This window comes from Microtus pennsylvanicus, chromosome 3 (assembly GCF_037038515.1).
Source record: "Microtus pennsylvanicus isolate mMicPen1 chromosome 3, mMicPen1.hap1, whole genome shotgun sequence".
Classification (NCBI taxonomy): domain Eukaryota; kingdom Metazoa; phylum Chordata; class Mammalia; order Rodentia; family Cricetidae; genus Microtus; species Microtus pennsylvanicus.
In genome coordinates this window covers 64,901,934-64,922,334 of record NC_134581.1, presented here as the reverse complement: position 1 = coordinate 64,922,334, position 20,401 = coordinate 64,901,934, and positions in this window count along the sequence as shown.

The window sequence follows — 20,401 nt, the reverse complement described above, 5'->3', positions numbered from 1 at the left end:
GACTATTGTGAAGAATGACGCAGGGGACACAGGGTTGAAGATGTCTCTCTGACAATACCCAGGTCTGGATTGGTAGGCCATGGGCAACTGCGATTTTTGTATTGTGTATTTTGAGTAAACTCCTATTCTCTTCCATGCGAACTGTATTATTCGTTTACATTCTTCCAGCAGCATACAAAGGTCCCCTTCTCTCCTGCGTAAGAAGTGCTCCCCAAGTCTCTGACCACGTGTAATCCCTCCAGGTGCCCCTGCCCTCCACTCCAGCCTTTCGATGTGATTCACACTTGGGTTGGTTAGTTTTAACTGTCAACTTGACACAACCTAGGATCAACTAGTAAGAGTCTTAATGGGAGATTATTTAGATCAGGCTACGCTGTGGGCATTTGTGGAGGGGATTGTCTTAATTTTTAATGGAGGTAGGAAGATCCCCTCTGAGTATAGGCAGCATCCTGTGCTGAGCCCTGAACTGTGCGAGGAAAGTCAAGCTAAGCAGAAGTAAAGGAGCGAGGAGGTAAGGATCCACTTGTCTCTCCGCTCTTGACTGCAGAGGTGATCTGTCTAGACGCTTACACTACTGCGGCCACTTGCCTTCAAAGATAGGCTGTAACCTGGAGGAACCCTCCATGGTGGACTGTGACATGGAGTGACCTCGGTGATGGACTGTGACATAGAGTGACCTCAGACTGTAACATGGAGTGACCTCAGACGACTGTAACATAGAGTGACCTCAGACTGTGACATGGAGCTACCTCAGACTGTAACATGGAGTAACCTCAGACTGTCACATGGAAGTGTAAGCCAAATAAACGCCTTTCATCAATAATGTATTAGGGTATTTCTCACAGCAACAACAACGAAAGTAGACCAGCCTGAATCCGCTCCTTACCATCGTTCTGTAGCAACATCTACAGGAAGCACCCTGATCTCCTCAGCTGGGGTAAGCCCATTTCTCAGGGATCCTAGGGACCTCATGCGTTCCCCTATGGAACCACTTACCCCACTGGACTATGAGCAGCTCTGGAGGATGTTTTCAAGAGTCTCTGTCTGCCACGCTGCTCCCTGCTAACCGTGCCCATATCTTCATGTGAAAGCAGACCTTACACCTCACCCCTCCCTCTGTGAAAGCCGGTCCAGCTCTGGTGCACTGATCACGGCAGGGAGTCCAGGAATAGTACCATGGGGAAAGCTGACCCTTAATTCTCTTGGAGCTGAACGATGTCTGTGTCATATACGGAAGACCCCTGAGCTTGGCAGCAGGCTTTCCCGGAATCAAATGCTGGCCTCCTACTGTGGGACCTTATGCAATTGTGCAGTCTCTCTGGACCTCAACCTTCCTCATCTGTGAAATGAGGGCAAGAGCAAAGTACTTGAATGACAGTGGGGAGAATGAAAAGGTAACAGAAAGTACCAACACAATGCCTGGAACATAACAGACGCTCAACAAAATGCGTTTAAAGCTCTCGAAGAATTTATAAATCTCTGAGGAGGTAAGCTTAACCTAAACTAATTAGTACAAACTGAATGTGTGTCTCCAAGCATAGCATCACACCCCACATCATGTAGCATCTTTATGAATCAGCTAAAAATAAGCTTGAGTGGGTGAGATGGCTCAGCCTCCAAGCCAGATGACCTGAGCTCAATCTCTGCAACTCATATCTGAGAGGAGCGAGCTGCCTCTCCAAGTTGCCCTTTGACCTCCACATGCATGTACCCACGCATATACAAGCACAAAGAAAGAAAGGAAGACAAGGCAATGAAATACTTTAAAAGGAACTGTTTGAAGGCTGGGTGGTGGTGGCACATGCCTTTAATCCCAGCACTAAGGAGGCAGAGGCAGGCGGATCTCTGTGAGTTCTAGGCCAGACTGGTCTACAGAGCAAGTTCCAGGACAGGCTCCAAAGCAATACAGAGACACCCTGTCTCGGAAAAAAAAAAAAAAACATTTGAAGGAGCTGGGAAGATTGCTCAGTGGTCAGTGCTTGCTTAGCAAGCATGAGGACCTGAGGTCAGATCCCCAGCACTCATGGAAAATCAGCCTAGGCCATGTAGAACGTGTAACCCCAGGTCTTACGGGACAGAGACAGACTGTTTGCAAGGCTTGCTGAGCAGCTCAGGCAAAGTGATGGACTCCAGGCTGGGTGAAGACACTGTCTTAGAAAATAAGGTGGAGCACAATAGAGGAAGGTCTTTAAAGTCTGAACTCTGGCCCGCCTGAACACTCAGGAGAGTGTGCCACAAACACACATGGGCACTCACACAAACAAGTTTAAGAATACTTAAAGTTAATTGCAAAGTTCCCCAAGGAATGTAGGCAGTGGAGGGCTGGGGCTGTAGCTCACTCGCCATCTCCTGTGCTGTCCCTGGGCTGCCCCTGGTACTGAAAACAAGCCCTGGATGCTGGCCTGTTTCATAGCACACTGAGCTTCCTGGGAAGCGTTGGTAGAGACCAGGATGCCCTGGAAGACAATGGGCTCTTGGCCTGTCACAGCCAAACCCAGGTATATGACCCTGGCTCATGCAGACCCTGTGGGAAGCTTATTTCTCCTGTGTTCCTAAAGAGAGCCCAGAACCAGCTGGGTTGGTGTAGCTCACTGGTAGCACACCTGCCTCATATGGAAAGTCTAGCACTGCACACCACACACACACACACACACACACACACACACACACACACCATCTGATTCGGCTGCTTTTCTATTTTACATAAAGTGGCCCAGCCTCACAGGCCCTGATCACCCTCCACACTAGCATTGACATTAACCATGTTTGACTCCGGGGTTCCTAAAAAACAGGCCCCCACAATACACTTGGGGTTTATACACAGTAGACCCTCCTCTTGTTCCAAGAATTTAAATCCAAGGGGCAATAAGGCCTCATACACATGACTAACATTGCATGTGGGGAGTTTGCTGCATTGTGGACTGGCTTCCAGTTTGTTCCACTGCCTCTGTCTCAAGGGCACTGGGATTGCCAGTCTGTGCCTGATTGTCCCTATCTGTACACAGGATCATGGTCCCCTCTCTTTCTCTCTTCTCTCAGCCCCAGGAGACTCTGGCTGTGCTCACAGCTGACTAGACTTCTCACCTCTGAGCACTGCTGTTCAGCAGAAACGAAGAGTCTGGGAATGAGGAAAAACTGACATTTCCTAACAAATTCTGGCTCTCGACTATAGCGAGTCCAAGTCATCATGATTGCAGTGGAATTTCAAACACCTTGTGCCATGATATGGCAAGATCTCCAGCATGGCTTAGTGGCTCAGCATCCACATCACTTCCTTTTCAAGGAACAGAAATATATAGATACCAGTTAGGCCAAAAGGAGGAAGGGTAGGGCTGGGGAGTGGCTCAGAGGTTAAAAGTACTGACTGTTCTTTCTGAAGACATGAGCTGGGTTCCCAGCATCTACATGGAAGCTAACAACTGTCTGTAACTTCAGTTCCAGAGGATCCAATGCCCTCTCTGTCCTCCACAGATACTGTGTGTGCAGTATACACAGATCTACATGTAGGCAAAACATCCATCTTGTTTTAAAAAAAAAGGAGTAAGAATATATATTTATTTATATCTGCACCAAATAATTCTGGAAAAATACACAAAGAATGAATGAAAGTTGGAGACTCAGGGGTGAGGGGGTGAGGCAGGTGTGGTGTAGACTTTGCTATGAGAACCGTATAAATGGTTTTAAAAATTATTCTACAGTATCTAAATTGCACAGTATAAAAACCTCCTCATGAAACATGCTACTGCAAAGATGAGCTAGAAGATGTCCAGAGTCTAGTATCTGCTAGGGCTCATGGGATGGAAGGACAGCGGCTCCCCTCAGTGCTCCGGTTCTAGTCCGTGCATCTGGCCCTCTGTCAACAGGTTCTGCTGCATTGGCAGGTCTGGGCTTCTCTGCCATTGCTCAAGCTTGCCATTCACTCCAGCTCTGGGGCCAGAGGCATAACTCATTCCCCTGTCAGCAGGACTATGGGTGGGACAGTCTAACAGCGAAGACTTGGTACAGGAGGATTACAACTGGCTTGCTTGGCCGGACTGTTGCTAGATGGGTTTATTACCAGCCAGGGGCGAAGGCCTAGTTTGCAGTGGGGATCCTTAGCCTAGGGGAGCAGACTGAATGCACCCACGAAAGAGAGAAAGGAAGATGAGACTAAGTTAACTATGGGGTCAGGAGATTTCTTGATTTGCTGTGGATCTCTTCTTCTGTCCTCTGGGATTTAGTTTCCTTTCTGTGGAGCAAAGGGTTTGAGCGGTTGGTACTCTGAGGTCCCTCCAGTCTCTGTGTCACTCAGCTTTCCATGACAAACGGTGCTGACTCCATGCAGGTTGCCTTGAACATTAGCTAAACTCGTGTGCACAAGAGCCTTGTCAGTTGTCCTGTGGTGTGGGCAGTAAGGTGAGGTAAAGGCTAGTACCCCGGTAAGACAGGGCTGGAAACCTTTCCAAGCCCTATGTCAAGTGCTCTATGTGGGCACATGGAGCTGCACAGCTATGGGGTGGGGACAGCAGGAGGCTGTGCTCTGCCCCTTGCCACTGTGACTCTGCCCAGGGCCTTTCCTCTCTGGGCTTATGCTTTTTATCTGTGGGGTTTCCAGAATGACAGGATCTGTCTGACAAGGCTGTGGTGAGTGTGGGGTGCTTGGGTGAGACCGTGGGAGACCATTCCCAATCTCTCTAATGTTGTGGAATATTACTGCAGCTAGGCAGAGATTGTTACATTTATTTATGCTGCATTTGTTTAACTATGCAAAAATGTGTTACTGTTTCACATTGCCTGCCTAAGGGACCTGATTGGTCTAATAAGAAGCTGAATGGCTAACAGCCAGGCAGAGGAGGGATAGGTGGGAAGATAGAGAAAAGTAGGAAGAGGAATCTAGAATAGAGAGAGAAGAGAAGAGAAGAGAAGAGAAGAAAAGAAAAGAGAGGAGAGGAGAGGAGAGAAGAGGAGAAGAGAAGAGAAAAGAAGGGGAAAGAAAGGGAGATGCCTGGGGCCAGCCAGGCAGCCACCAGTCAGCCAGAAATGGAGTAGGACACACAGAATGAAAGGTAAAATGCCCCAAGGCAAAACATAGGTAAAGAGAAACAGGTTAATTTAAATTAGAGGAAAAAAGCTAGCTCGACACGAGCATAAGCTAAGGCTGAGCATTCATAATGAATACGAAGTCCCCATGTCATGATTTGGGAGTTGGTTGGTGGGCCCAAAGAAAGCCTGCTACACTCCAGCGCCCCCACCTTGTTCTCCTCAGCCAGAGGAGGAAACGCTGTACGGCTCATTAGCCTAGGCACGAAGGTCCTTCAGTGCGCTTGGAGCAGCCCTCACCATGCAGTCCCACAAACACGATGAACCTATAAGGCTCACAGACCTAAATGGTTTCAACCATGATCAGACCACTGTCTCCTCCACTCCAACGTCTATGTCCTACTTCCGTCCACACTGAATGGCCATGGGTATTTTTCAGTCCAGACAAGGATAATCTAACTAGCAGATGACTTAAATGGATGTAATAGGTAGTTTATGGTCACTTTTGTGTTAAACTGTCTCTGTGTATATAACATGTGTGTTTGTGCAGACATGTGCATTTGTGTGTGTGTGTGTGTGTGTCTGCCCATACACACACGTGAAGGCTAGAAGACAACCGCAGGTGTTGGTCTTGGCCTGCCTATGACCTTGCTTGAGATTTTTTTTTTTGGTTGACCACTACTGTGTACACCAGGCTGGCTGGCCCATGAGTTTCCAGAGATTCTCCTATCTCCTTGTCCCACCTTATCCTAGGAATACTGAGACTGCCACACTCGACTTTATGTGGGTTCTGAGGATTGGAACTCAGGTCCTCAAACTTCTCTAGTAAGCACCTTGCCCACAGCTGTACAGTTAAATTGTCGCTGGCCACTCTGGTTTGGAAATTGCTCTGGTACAATCCCTTCTATTCATATCCACCATGCCACAGTGTGATGGTGCAGGCCAGAGGCCACAGTAAACTATGACTGTGGCAATGCCCAGTACTGGCAGCTGTGGAGGAGAAAACAGGCTTGAAAGGTACAGAGGCAAAAGCTAGTCTATGGAAAACTCTTCCACAGGAGTCTCTTCTCGTGATGACCGGTCAGAACAGAAGGTCTCTCCTGGCAACAATTTATGTAGCAATGCCATCTAGACAGTCAGGGATGGATCGTGCGTTTTGGTCCTTTTTAATGAGATTCATGTGCTTGAAAACCTATTGGTTCCAGTGTCTATAGACACTAATCCTAGAGTATTCGAGGCATCCCAGAAACGGCAAGGGCTGGTGTGGGGGTGAAGCCGGATGCTCTATGCATCTCAATGTGTGCAGTCGCTTCTTAGTGTCACAGATGCGTCATGTCCTGATGAGGACCGGCGGTTCCAGATGAAATGACCACCAGCACGGCCAGACCGCTGGGAGAAAAGGGTGCGCGGGTGGTGAGACTCCCACACGCGCTCATCCATACGAACAGTGTGTGTAACATAAGAGAGATTTTATTACACAATTATGTGGCTCAAAGCAATGTGGTAGCAATTTAAGAATTCGTCTGAATTGCCCTGGCTAACGAGTGCCATCAATTTAGGGTACTTAAGATTGAGCCTTCGCAAACGAAAACTTGAAACACCCTCAAGTCTTATAGCTCGTTTATACAAGAAACTTGATGAACATTCACCCCAGTTTGACAACAATCCTAAAAATGTTTATGATTTTACCAATTAGTCATGAAACCAAAATTTTTTTTAACTAAATCATCATTTATAAAATCACCAATGGGTTGGCCATACAAGGGAAGCTTTGAATTGTCTTTCTATAGTTTCTCAACAGGAAACGTCAGTATAAAAAGTTGTGTCACATATCGAGATGACCAAAATGCGTGGCCAGAAGCGAGAGGCACCGGTGGCATTCTCATTATAAAAGCATTAGGCGCTGGTAGTGAGGCATGCCTGTAGTTCTGGTACTGGGAGGCTGGGACAGGAAGATCACGAGTTCAAGGGCGGCCTTGAATGACTGTGTCTCCAAGAGCCAAGGCTCGGGATGTAGCTCTGAGGCAGAGATCTGGGTCTGATCCTCTGAGGGCAGGGTGTGTTAGGCAATGAATCAAAGTATGCTGCTTGCGAGGTTAAGGGTCAGCATCTTCTACTCGTAAGTTATTAGTCACCAAGAGTCTGAACCGCCTCCCTGGAAGTCACTTGGATTTCTTTCTCATTACTATTTCTATGTGATTTCACATTGATAATTTTTATGGTTTTCTTTGAGGCAGGCTTCTCAATTGTATAAGCTTAGCGTCTCATAAATATTGGGTCTGCTGCCGATTCATGTCTCACAAGAGAGCCAGTCTCTCCTGCTGTGTTCTGCTGCTTGGGTCTCCTGTGGAGACACTACTCGCTAGATGGCTGGCAAGGCTCACAGTGAGCCACCCCCATCTCTGAGCTCAGTGGTGACAGCCTCCTCCAGAGGGAAGCAGTCTGCCCAGGAGCCCCAGATGACACACTCCTGTGTTTAAGCCTTTAACACAGCCCCCACCCTCAGCACTTCCAAAGCAGGATGGCCCAGCATTCAAGCTCTGCCCCTCTCCCCAACCCCTCACATTGATAACGGGGTTAAATTTTTTCCTTTAAGAGTAAAGCTGCAAGCAGGGATGCAGGTTTGTGTCTGGCCACCCCAGTCCACTCCTCAAGGTTTTCTGTTTTTCTGTTGACTCTGGAAATGTCTGGGGAGGCAGGCATGTCCCCTGGAAATCATCGTGGCCTGGCTCTTTTCAGTGCTTTTGCTTCCTTTCCAACCAGAGGCTTCGTTACGAACAGCAGCACCAACTCTATTTACTTTAATTTTGAAAGGGCCTGAGAATTGTGCAGCCCTCTGTGCCTTCCCACGAGCCAGCCTGCTCACCATGCTTAGAGGGCCGGGAGCGCAGCTGTGTCTAACAAGGACTTTCTTCAGCTGCTCTGGGCCACTCCCAAGGGTTCAATATTCTGCAAACAATATATACCACAGTAAAATAAAGGGAAGGGTTAGAGAAACTCACTAAACAGTATGTAAGTATGGATGCAGTACAGGAGGGGAGAAAATGCTGACAGAGTCCAGCTGTCTTGGATTGAGATTTAGTCCACGTTCATTCACTCAGCTTTGGTCCTCAGCTCCCCAGCACATCCAGGACATCCCCTAGTCTGCTTGCTGTGTCTTTGCTCCATTCCATGTTGCCCATTGTCTGCTGATATTCAAATCCAAATCAATCAAGATGATCTAGGACTAGTGGGGCTCGCAGGAAGGGCAGAGGCCTCTATTGTCATGACTTTCTCTTTACCTTCTAAAAGTACAAGCCAGTGCTACCCTATAGTGTTCCCTGCATGGGGGACGTGCCTGAGTTCACTCTGCTTGATATGGTAGCCAGGAGCCAGCACATGTGGGTGACTGCTTGAGATGTGGCTAATGTGGCTAGGGAAGTAAACTAATAATTTGGCCTAATTTTAATTACTTTTCAAATAAAACGGCAACAGGTGGCTCCTGGCTACTGAGCTGGGCTGTTCAAGTCTAAATCAGCCATTCCATACAACGCCAAGCTCTCCTCCCCTTGGCTTGTTCATCCAGCAGCATGGACAACATACAGTGGCCAGCTGGCAAGCTAAATTCTGTTCAGCACAGCTGCTGATAATTCTCATTTTGATGCTTTGATCCCTTGGCCATCAAAACCTCTAAAGCAGCAGATGTTGAGTTGGGAAACAACACTCTTTCAAGAAAACTGGGGCCCTGGCAAGATGACTCCGTGGGCAAATGCACTCCAGCCAATTTTGATAGCCCAAGTTTTATCTCTGGTCCCCTCATGGTGGAAAGAGACATAGCTCTCGTTCATCCTCTGATTAATGTTCCCATAAAAAATAAGTAAATATTTTTAAAAAGCAGATTGAGAATTGATTGATTTACTAGAGAAAGGAATGAGCCATAGGTGTGACCAGCCGCAGAGAACTTGCCTAGCATGTACAAGGTCCTGGCTATGGTTAAGAGTCTTACCCCGTCTCCACACCTATGTTCCAGGACTGGGTTCACATACTACATCCTGGAGGATAGTGTTCCAAGTTCATAAGATGTTGTCTACTAGGATGCTACATACGGTTATTCATCGGGCCATTCTACTCTATACACATGCTAGGACAGCAAATCCCAGAGCTGTGATTGGTCTCTTCTGGGACTGTGAACTGTGTTCTTAGGGTGGAACAGTGTTGTGTGGGTTGCTAAAAAGGTGAGAGGTATAACACAGACAAAAATTATGGGTTAATTTAAGTTGTAAGAGCTAGTTAATAATAAGCCCGAGCTAATAGGCCAACCATTTTATAATTAAAATAAGCCTCTGTGTGTTTTGTTGGGACTGAATGGCTGTGGGATCAGGCAGGACAGAAACTTACATTTACAAAATGGCTCATAGGGAGTGGTACTATTAGGAGGTGTGGCCCTGTTGGAGGAAGTATGTCATGGGGGTGGGCTTTGAGGTCTCAGAAGCTCAAGCCAGACCCAGTGTTATTCTCTCTTCCTGCTGCCTATGGATCCAGACATAGAACTCTCAGCTCCTCCAGCACCATGTCTGCCTGCATGCTGCCATGTTTCCCACCATGATGACAATGGACTAAATCTCTGAAACTGTAAGGCAGCCCCAATTAAATGTTCTCCTTATGAGAGTAGCTGTGGTCACAGGGTCTCTGCACATCAACAGAAACCCTAACTAAGACACTGCCCCCGCCTCTCTATTCCTGAGGCTGACAGATATCAATTCAGGTAGCGGGTAGGCCATCTTCTCCACCTGTTACTGAGACTGCTTCCACACTGGGGACTGTCTGTAGTTCCTTTTCTTGTTGTTGTGATCAAATGTCTGAAAAAGGCAACTTACAAGGAGGAGGAGTTTATCTGGACTCAGAGTCTGAGAGTCCTACCTTCCATCACGGCAGGGAAGCCATGGTGCTGGTAGGCAGAGGTGGCTGCTCACATTGTGTCTGCAGGCAGGAGGCTGCCCAGCTACCTTCTTTCTTTTTACTCAGTCCAGGCCCTCAGCCCATGGGATGGAGCCACCCACAGTTAAGTGTTCAACAACCCATAATGCTCTGACCTCTGATACTGAGCCAGCTCCCCTTTCTGGCCTTTCTAGGCCAGCATGAGTGGGATGGTCACACCGCAGTGTGGCGTCTCTAGAGCCCGAGTGGGAAGATCACACCGCAGTGTGGCATCTCCAGAGCCCGAGTGGAATGGTCACACCACAGTGTGGCATCTCCAGAGCCCGAGTGGGATTGTCACACCACAGTGTGGCATCTCCAGAGCCCGAGTGGAATGGTCACACCGCAGTGTGGCGTCTCTAGAGCCCGAGTGGGATTGTCACACCGCAGTGTGGCGTCTCTAGAGCCCGAGTGGGAAGATCACACCACAGTGTGGCGTCTCTAGAGCCCCAGTGGGAAGATCACACCACAGTGTGGCGTCTCTAGAGCCCGAGTGGGATTGTCACACCGCAGTGTGGCGTCTCTAGAGCCCGAGTGGGAAGATCACACCACAGTGTGGCGTCTCTAGAGCCCCAGTGGGAAGATCACACCACAGTGTGGCATCTCCAGAGCCTGAGTGGAATGGTCACACCACAGTGTGGCGTCTCTAGAGCCCGAGTGGGAAGATCACACCACAGTGTGGCGTCTCTAGAGCCCCAGTGGGAAGATCACACTACAGTGTGGCATCTCTAGAGCCCGAGTGGGAAGATCACACCACAGTGTGGCGTCTCTAGAGCCCGAGTGGAATGGTCACACCACAGTGTGGCGTTTCCAGAGCCCGAGTGGGATTGTCACACCACAGTGTGGCCTTTCCAGAGCCCGAGTGGGAAAGTCACACAGCATTTCTAAGGGGCCAGATAGGTACATGCACTGCCCAGGCCTGCCCAATTGTGGGGAACATCCTAGGAAGTCAGAAGTGTGGATTCAGTGGGAGTGAAAGGAGGGCATAAAGCCTGTGAATTGTTTCCATGGCTGTGCAAGTGACAGGGCACCATGTCCCCAAATGAACACACAAAGTGCTTTTCATGGCAGAGACTTCTCCCTAGGGCAGTTTGTATGCCAGCCTTCCTTTTGTAGTTTAATTCCTGAGTTTATTGTACATATGTATTTTGCATGCTGGACCTGCATATAAATTTGTCCATCTCTATGTTCTCCACAATTTGCATAATATTATTCATGGCTCCACCTTCTTTTTATGTGTTAGGGATTGAACCCAGGGCCTTGCACACTCTAAACTAGTTTCACACTGAGCTACACTCCAGCTAAGGTCTGCTTTTAAATCATCTGGCATTTCTGTATTGATGGAGCTATCTTGGACAATCTTCTTTTTTTCTATAGCTATGGTACCCTCAGTTGTTCTATTTCTTTTTTTTAAGATTTATCTTTTTATTATATGTGTCTGAGTGTTGGGTGCACGTATATCTGTACACCGTGTGTATGCCTGGTTCCTAGAGGCCAGCAAAGGACTCTAGATGCCCTGGAAGTGAAGTTAGCAGACAGTTGTGAGCTGATAGGCACCTGCTGGACACTGAACCTGGATCCTCTGCGAGAACAGCAAATGAAACAGTAAAGAGACCACCAAGCCGTCGTTGCAGCCCTCACTGTTCTCCATTTCTTTCTTTTTAATTTATGTGTATGAGTGTTTGCCTGCATACAAGTATGTGCACTGTGTGTATGCCTGGTGCCCACATAAGCCAGAAGAAGGTGTCAGATTCCCGAAACTGGGGCTACAGTTGTGAGCCATCTGATATGGGTGCTGGGAGCCCCCAGTTCCCCTGCTCTAGGGCCTCTGCAAAAGCAGCAAGTGGCCTGACTGTCGAACCATCTCTCCAGCCCACCAACTGCTCTGCATCCTTTTTTTTATTGAGATGGGCTCTCACTATGCAGTCCTGGCTGGCCTAGAACGTTTTGTAGACCAGGCTGACCTCAAACGCAATAGATCTACCTGCTTGTGATTTGGCTGAGCAAGTTAGCACACACTTTCAATCTCAGCACTTGAGAGACAGAGAAGGGTGTGTCTCTGTGAGTTTGATGCCATCCTGGTGTAAACAGTGAGACCCTGTGTAAGGGGGATGTGTATGTGAGACCAGGGAGACAGCTCAGTGGTTTAGAGCACTGTTGCTCCTGCAGCAGACCCAGGCTTGATTCCCAGCACCGACACGATGATAGTTCACAAGCCACCCGAACTCCAGTTCCAGAGGATTTGCTGTCCTCTGACGTCCACCTGAACCAAGCACACACATGGTGCACATACACACAGGTAGGCAAAACATTCGAATGCATCAAGTTAAATAAATTAAAAAATCCAAATCCTAGCCAGATGTGGTGGCATGCACCTTTAGTCCCAGCACTCAGAAGGCAGAGGCAGGAGGATCTCTGTGAGTTTAAGGACAGCCTAGTCTACAGAGTGAGTTCCAGGAGAGCCAGCATTGTCACACAGAGAAACCCTGTCTTGATAAACCAATAAATGGGTGACTGAAGGAATGATGGAGGGAAGGAGAGAAAGAAGGAAGGAAAAAAAGAAAGAAAGTTAGAGTCAGGATTTGCAGAGGCCGTGTGTATCGCATGCTTCTCCTCCCAGGGCCCCTGCTCTGGCCACTCTGCTCCGTTGTTCTGAGCTTCTATCCTGCCACCTGAGTTAAGTGTAGCTTATGTTTTAGTTTCTCCTCATTCTCTAAATAAAATAAATTCTATGGCCTACTATTTCCATGAGATATTACACAGATGTGCGTGTGCACATAAATATACAAAAAAAATCAGTGACTCAGTAAGTTTGTGCTGAGTTAAACCAATTTTAAAAAAATGCTAATAGAAATAGCACTAAATGCCAGGTAGTGGTGGTGCACGCCTTTAATCCCAGCACTTGGGAAGAAGAGGCAGGTGGAACTTTGTGAATTTGAGATCTGCCTGGGCTACAAGAGCTAGTTCCAGACAGGCTCCCAAGCTACAGAGAAACCCTGTCTCTAAAAACTAAAACAAACAAACAAAAAACAACAACAACAAAAAAGAATGAAAAATGACCAAAAAAAAAAAAAAGAAATAACACTAATAATAGTGAGGATGTTGAATACCAAGCTGCTGGGGTGAGTGTAAACACATATATGTACACACATAATATGATAGTGTGCACACCTGAAAATCCCATCCTAAGTCTATGTACTCAGGACTGAGGCATGTTCATGACAAGTACACGTGGGTTTATAGTCATTTTATTCAAAACGAAACCTGGGAAAACTTAGGTATTTACCACCAGCAAAATAAACCAACTTGATGATTCTATTTTTTACAATGATTCTTACAATAATGAAAGTAATGACCTCCTGACAGACGGAACATGAATGCATTTTCTAAATATTATACTTGAGTGAGAAGGTCATATCGGAAAGGCTGCATGCGGTGGCAGAATCGGTTAGCAGGAGCTCCAGGACAGGCAAGAGTCAGCTGCTGTTTCTGCAGTCGGCTGTGTGCAGGGTGCGGTGGGGCTTGGTGAGGGGAGAGTGCCCTGAGGACCGAGGTGAGTGTTCTACATCTGGATTCAAGGATGACATAGATGGGCGTAACCTTTTGTCAACATTCACCGAACTGAACACTTGAGATCCGCGGCAGCGGAAGTCTCCGAGAGTGGTTGGCAAACAGAGAATTACTAGAGCTCTGTTTCATGCTTATCAGCAATGCTTCCTGACTTAATCTGAGGCTTGTTGGCAGGGCACAAGCCGGGTGATCCCTTCCCAGGCACAAACTGGGGCCAGTGGTTCTACAAGAACGGCTGCTTGGAGCTCACCGACTCTGGACTGATAGCAGGGGAACCAGCACAGGACCAGCATAGGCCCTCTGAATGTGGGTGACAGTTGTGTGGCTGGGATGGCCTGTGGGGCCACTGCCAGTGGGGCCAGGATTTATCCCTAGTGCTTGAACTGGCTTTTTGGAGCCCACTCTCTTTGGAGGGGTACTTTGCTCTGCCTAGATATGGGGGGAGGGCCTTGGTCCTGCCTCAAAGTGATGTGCTAGACTTCATTGACTCCCCATGGAAAGCCTTAAGCTGAGGAGTGGATGGGGTGGGGTGAGAGGAAAGGTGGAAGGAGCAGGAGGAGGGGAGGGAGTAGGAACTTGGACTGGTATGCAAAATTTTTCTATTAAATAATAATAAATAGAATAAAAAAGAAAAAAAGAATGGCTGTTTGTTCTCAGGTGTCATGGAGTACTGGGTGATTCCAGAAACTTGGGGTAGGGGTGTCCTGTCCTGGGCACAGCTGCTATCATCCACCTCCAGTGTCTGCTAATGGGGTTTCAGGCGTGTCTGTATAGGGGTTGGGCTGCGACAGTCAATATTAAGGGACATTTTGGGTATCGCAGGCACTGCCTCTGTGGGCCGAGGACTTCCTCTGCTTCCCTTTGTCGAGTTATGGGGTCCTGTGCAGGCTGCCACACCCCACTGCCTCACAGAGCTGAGCTTGCTGTTGCTGGGCCGCTGGCCCTGACCCTACTGGGGGATGCTGAGCCCAGCACCGCTCGGGTGGTTCGTAGGCTGAGCAGCACCGACTGAGTCTCATTTTCTCTTTTTTGAAACCTGCTTGCAGAACAGCTGTTCTCTCGGTGATTTCCTCTTGTTTCGCAACACTGCTAAAGAGAGGTTCCTATTTTTCTCTTTCTTCTGTTAATGCAACTGGTACACAGCAAACACTTTATGAATGAATCAGGGTGGGTACAGGAATGAAAGATGTTTGAGAGAGTTTGTGTGTGTGTGTGTGTGTGTGTGTGTGTGTGTGTGTGTGAGCATCGCTTATGTGTGTGAATGTCTGTACCGTCTGAGACCAGGCAACGGGAAGGGACCGGATGAGGTTATGGGCAGTTAGGCAGGCAGTTGACAGTCATCCCCTGAAAGGTCCTTGCTGCACACAGGAATGACATTGCTGTGTGGTGGGGCTGACAGACGCTCTGTAGGAGATTAGGAAATAAGTCTGCATCTCCCCTGGGCCCTGATAGCATCAGCGGTTAAGAGGCCTGTCTGATTTCATTACAAATCTCTGGTTCCTAGCGCTGTGAGCTCAGCCTCCGGGCTCCCAGGTGTGGGAGGACAGCAGGCCACTGCAAGGGCATTTTGCCTTTAATTGTGGCCATTAATCTGACACCAACAGCTGGTCTTTCCTGCAGGAGAACGGGAGGTGACAGGAAACCTGTCAATTGGGAGCCAGTTGGCCCTGCTGCCTTGCTCTCCAACAAGTCTGGGAAAAGGAGAAGCGGTCCCGGCTCTCCAGGGCCCAGTGTAATTCTAGGCTCACTGGGAGGATCTGGTTTGCCTCTGGGATGTGAAGCAGCAGCTGACCAGATCCTGCTCGGTACCCATCTTGCTTTCCCAAGGACCAATCAGTGTGGCTGTGGCACCTTGTCTACTGCTAGCCCCTGCCCCAGGGTCAGGAGTGTCTCTGTAGAGAGGGCAGGTGTGCCACGTGGGGCAGGGTATAGTGAGGTGCGGTCTAGGGCAGAACTAGACAGAGAGCTCGCCATGGTGACGAAATAAGGAGGGGCCAGACGCCTTTGGGCGCACTTGTGGGCAGTAGGGAGGGTACATATTTCTTTCTCTGTCACCCACAGCCCTTCACCCTGGTAGGTGTGGGTTCAGTCCAGAGTGTGAACCTGGCCTAAAGCTCTTTATCTTCAACCAGGCACCCAGGGACAGAGTGGGGGAGCAGATGTCTAAAGCAGACACCCAGAAATCTGGTCAGAGGAGAGGTGAGCCAGCTGGGGCCAAAAAGGAGGTAGCTAGTTACAGGCCATGGAGAGTGAACAGGTTTCTTACAGAGAAAGAGTGGATAAGGAAGGTGTGGGCCCCCACAGACTCCACAATGGCCCTTGAAAAGGCTGATGGAGATGCTATCTCTGGGGTCTGAAAAGAGAAGGAACTTGTCCAGGATCACACAAGGAGTTTGTACATTGGAATGAGGCCCTTCATGTTGTACTGGGAGCCTGCAGGACACAGAAGCCCAGCCAGGACCATTCCTTATTCTCTGGTACAGACAGGAGAGAAGGGACCAGGTCCGAGGGCCTCAGACCCAGGAGGAGGATGGTTGATGCAGGGGAGATTTTTATTTTATCAAAGGAAAACCTAGACCCTTCCCCCAACTGTTCATTATCTTGGGTAGCTGGGGTAAGAATCAGGTGAGCCCAATGTGAATGTGGAACACTCATTCATCTAGGGTAGATCAGGTGGGCAGGGACTCAGTTGGGAAAGCCACCACTGTCCCTAAGCTGGGTGATCACAGGCAAGCCCAGAGGCTGTCAGCCTGGCTCTCCCCACTGGTGTAGTGGGATGGGATGGGCCGTCACAGAGCTGGCCTGAGGAGAAGGGACATAGGCAGCTTCCCTGGGATGAGATCTGGCTGCAGGAAGCTCCCTGAGCTGTCCTGGCTACCTCAGGTCTTACTACTTGCAACAGCGACCAGTGCAGAAGAGACAAAACAGGCAACACCCAGGAACTTGTCCAAAAGGAAGACCTCCTCCTTCTCCTCTCTCTTTGCTGCTCCCTCTCAGGGCTTCCCTGGGGTTCTGGGCCAGGGTCTGGTGATGGTATGTCCAGAGTCTGACCCTGTTCTTCCATCTCCCTGGAAATGAGCTGAGGCAGGAAGGCTGGACTCCCAGTCTTTCACCTGGCCTCTCTAGGCTCCCCTTACAGACCCCTGGCCTCTCTAGGCTCCCCTTCTGGACTCCTGACCTTCACCTGGCCTCTCTAGGCCTTCCTCTGGTGCTGTGGCCGGAGGGACCTTTCCCTTAGTGCAGTCTGATGCAGTCTTGCCTCTGCTTGCCTCTTGTGGCTCACAGGGACATCTGCCAGAACACACTATTGCCTCTGTCCGGAATGTTCTCCACATTTGCCCACATGGGGAACTTGTATTTCTTCTTCAAAACCCAGCATGACACATCTCATCTTAGAAGGTTTTTCATGCCGTTCTTCCGCCCCGTAATTTCAAAGCGCCTTTTCTGTCCCCTCACGCTGCCTTCTCTTTCATGAGGATTCTTCTGTTGTCACAGTTAATATGACCGCCATTGACAATTTTTGCAACCTTCCTGAGGACCAGCCTTGGACCTGCCTGTACTCCCATACCTAGTTCACGGTCTGGCTCTGGTCATTGTTAGTTAACTCAATCTGAATTGGTTTCTACTCAAAGATGCTAGGCAATGCAGGTGTTATTGTACCAGGGCCATGCTATATGGCTTTGGGTATGCGCATTCCCTCTCTGAGCTATGGTTTCCACATCTCTGCCATCCAGAAGCTACCAAGGTCTCCTGCCCCGAGTTTGCCACTGCCCAGGACCAACTTGTCTGCTCACAGTGAACAGAAATAGTGGCTCTTAGCTCCCCTGCAGACCACCTGCCTCTTAGGTCAGCAGAGTCTGGGGATCCAAAGGAACCAGCTTCATCCTTCACTGTGACCAGTACTCTTGGAGGGTTATGTATACAATTTAAGGTTTCTTCCTTTCTTAACTGGCAAGACTTCACAGAGCTGGAAGACCCCAGTCATGCTTTGATGATGCCAAGTAGGGGCTCCTTCAGCTCTGAGTAAAGCGGTTGTTACATTTGATACAATAAATAATAATGTGGTGCATGCTGGTATACACCATTAATCCTAGCTCTTGGGGAGTAGAGATAGGAGGAAATCTGTGAGTTCAAAACCAGACTGGACTATATCATAAGTTCCAAGTCAGTCAGAGCTACATAGCAAGACTCTGTCTAAAAAAAAAGAAAGAAAGAAGTCTGCCTCATTTGCAAGATCACATTATTTGCACAAAATATAAATTCAAACCACAGACTTATAGCAAAAAGACGTTAAGTCCACACTTACCTCTTAATTAAACAAGAGAGAAACCAGCCAGGTCTGAGGATACCCATCCCACTCAATTAATTAGCATTTATTGCAATCAGAAAACAATCTAATTCAATTAAAATGTTTCCACAAAAGTAGTTTAATGACTTCCTTCGAAACCAAGTACATTCAACCATGGTGTTTATTATGTCAAGGCAATGTCACATGGGGGCTGAAATGCCAGCTTTGACATGGGCAGCACCCACCATAGGCCAGGGAAAGCAGCAGGTACTTGGGGACACAGGGTTAGTGGGGCCGAACCTTGGGTCCAAACCTGGGCAGCCAGTAGCTGCTCAGGAAACTCATTTTCACCACACAAAAGCTCCCAGTGATGAGAACCTTCGAGAGGCCTCTGCAGTCACTGGGCTGTGTGGCCGCAGAGCCCTCTTTTTGGATGATGTGTGTGGCTTTGATGCTCTTATCTGGAAGATGTGAAGTCTGTCTCATGCTGTCTCCCGGGGTCAGCATCAGAAGCTGAGTTAGGCTCCTTCATCCAGTTTAATTGCCCTGACACAAACTTAATGTATACCCCGTCACCAGTGTTGGGTACCAGACTTAAAATTAGCTTTGTCCATTTGATAGATGATGGAATGCCAGCAATATGATCGTCATTAAAAAAAAAAAAAACAGTCTGGGACCCGGGCAGGGTGGACGGCACATCAGTGGATGGTCATTCCTGAACAAGGGTCTAGCAGGTCAGCTCTGTTCTCCCGACTGTCTAGCCGAGCTGGTATATATGACTGGGAAGGCTACTCCAAGGCTGTTAAGATATACCAGCTTAGTTTTTCATTTCTCCCTTTTCCAGGAGGGTTAAACGGTGGGGTTTTCCTGACTTGTCTGCTCTGCCTCCTGGTAGCTTATGTTTCTATTAGTTTACACGGCTCTTTCTAACTTGGGATTTTAACCTGTGTCTGTTGTTGCATTTGTTCAAATAGCTTTCCTGGTTATTTACTTTTCAATTTTCTTTCCAATGTTTTCAGTGAGCAAAGGTTTATCATCTTTAGTCAAACCTATTGATCTTCTCCTTTCAGATGCCTCCCGTTGCTTTTTATCTTAGAAAATCCTTTTTGGATACGAGATAAAACACATATTGGCTTAGCCTTCTTTCTAGTTCTTAGGGACCCTTTTCTTCTCTTCTTGCCTCAGTGGCATGTAATTCTGTTTGATCTATTTGGGTTTGTATTGGTCTACAGTGTGCAGAATAATTATTTTCTGAGCAGCTACACAGCTGTGGACAGCGTCCTGGAGACTTTCTTTCCTATATAATGTCTTACTCTATATCCACTCTGCCTGGCCTTTCATTCTAGGTCACCTCTTCTGTTATGTTGCTCTGTTTGTCCTTGTAACTGTTTGTGCTGCCTAGTTTAATGTCATTTGACCCAAGTTAGAGTCATCTGAGAGGCAGGAACCCTAACTGAGAGAATGCCTTCATAATGTCTGGCTACAATCAGGCCTTCAGGGCATTTCTTAATTAATGTGATATGGAAGGGTCCAGCCCATTGTGGGTGGTGCCATCCCTGGGCAGACGGCCCTGGGTCTATAAGAAAGCAGGCTGAGCAAGCTATGAGGAGCAAGCCAGTAAGCAGCACCCCTCCATGGCCTCTGCATCAGCTCCTGCCTCCAGGTTCCTGCCCTCACTGCTTTCACTGATGAACAGTTACATAGAACTGTGAGTGAAATAAATGCCTTCCTCCCAAATTGCTTTTGGTCATGGTGTTTCACCACGGCAACAGAAACCCTAACTAAGATGTTATACCACAGGGTTTTATATGTCAAACCTTTCCAAAGCTTCTCGAATCTTTTAACTTTGACAATTTCTATGTTTCTTCTACTCATTCATTATGATTTGGAGAACCGTTTTGTAATTTCTTCCCTTAGGAGAAAAAAAAATCCTACTGATACTCTAAATCCAAATTTCATTAAGACATCTGAGAAGACAATCTGATAATTCATCTCTGTAATTCTCATGGTACATCTCTCAGAAGCTTTCTGGTTTCTTATATTTTATTTCTTCATGTACAACATTTAAATTTTATATTTTAAACTAGTGCTAGGAACCAAATACAGGGCTTTGAACATGCTACGTAAGCGCTGTACCCCTGAGCTATTCTTCCAGCCCTTCATATTTCACTATTCAGTCAGCAGTCAGTTTGTGATTGGGTGCCCAGGGTAGAGATTCCCATGTGTTATCCATATGACTATCTGGAGTGAGAAAGTTACCGGTCAAGAAGCCTGGCATACTGCTCGCAAGCAAAGCACTGCGCAGAGTCCTGGCCATAGAAATACTACTTTTTTGTAAGTGGAACCCTAGAGAGAGAGAGAGAGAGACAGAGAGAGAGACAGAGAGAGAGAGAGACGAGAGAGAGAGAGAGAGAGAGAGAGAGAGAGAGAGAGAGAGAGAAGAGAGAGAGAGAGAGAGAGATATTTAGGCAAACAAAGAACTACCGGGTGATAGTTTTATAATCTTGATTGATGTCTGTGCAGGAAATTGAGGGTTTGGGGGAGCAGATTACCCCACGACTTCAGAAA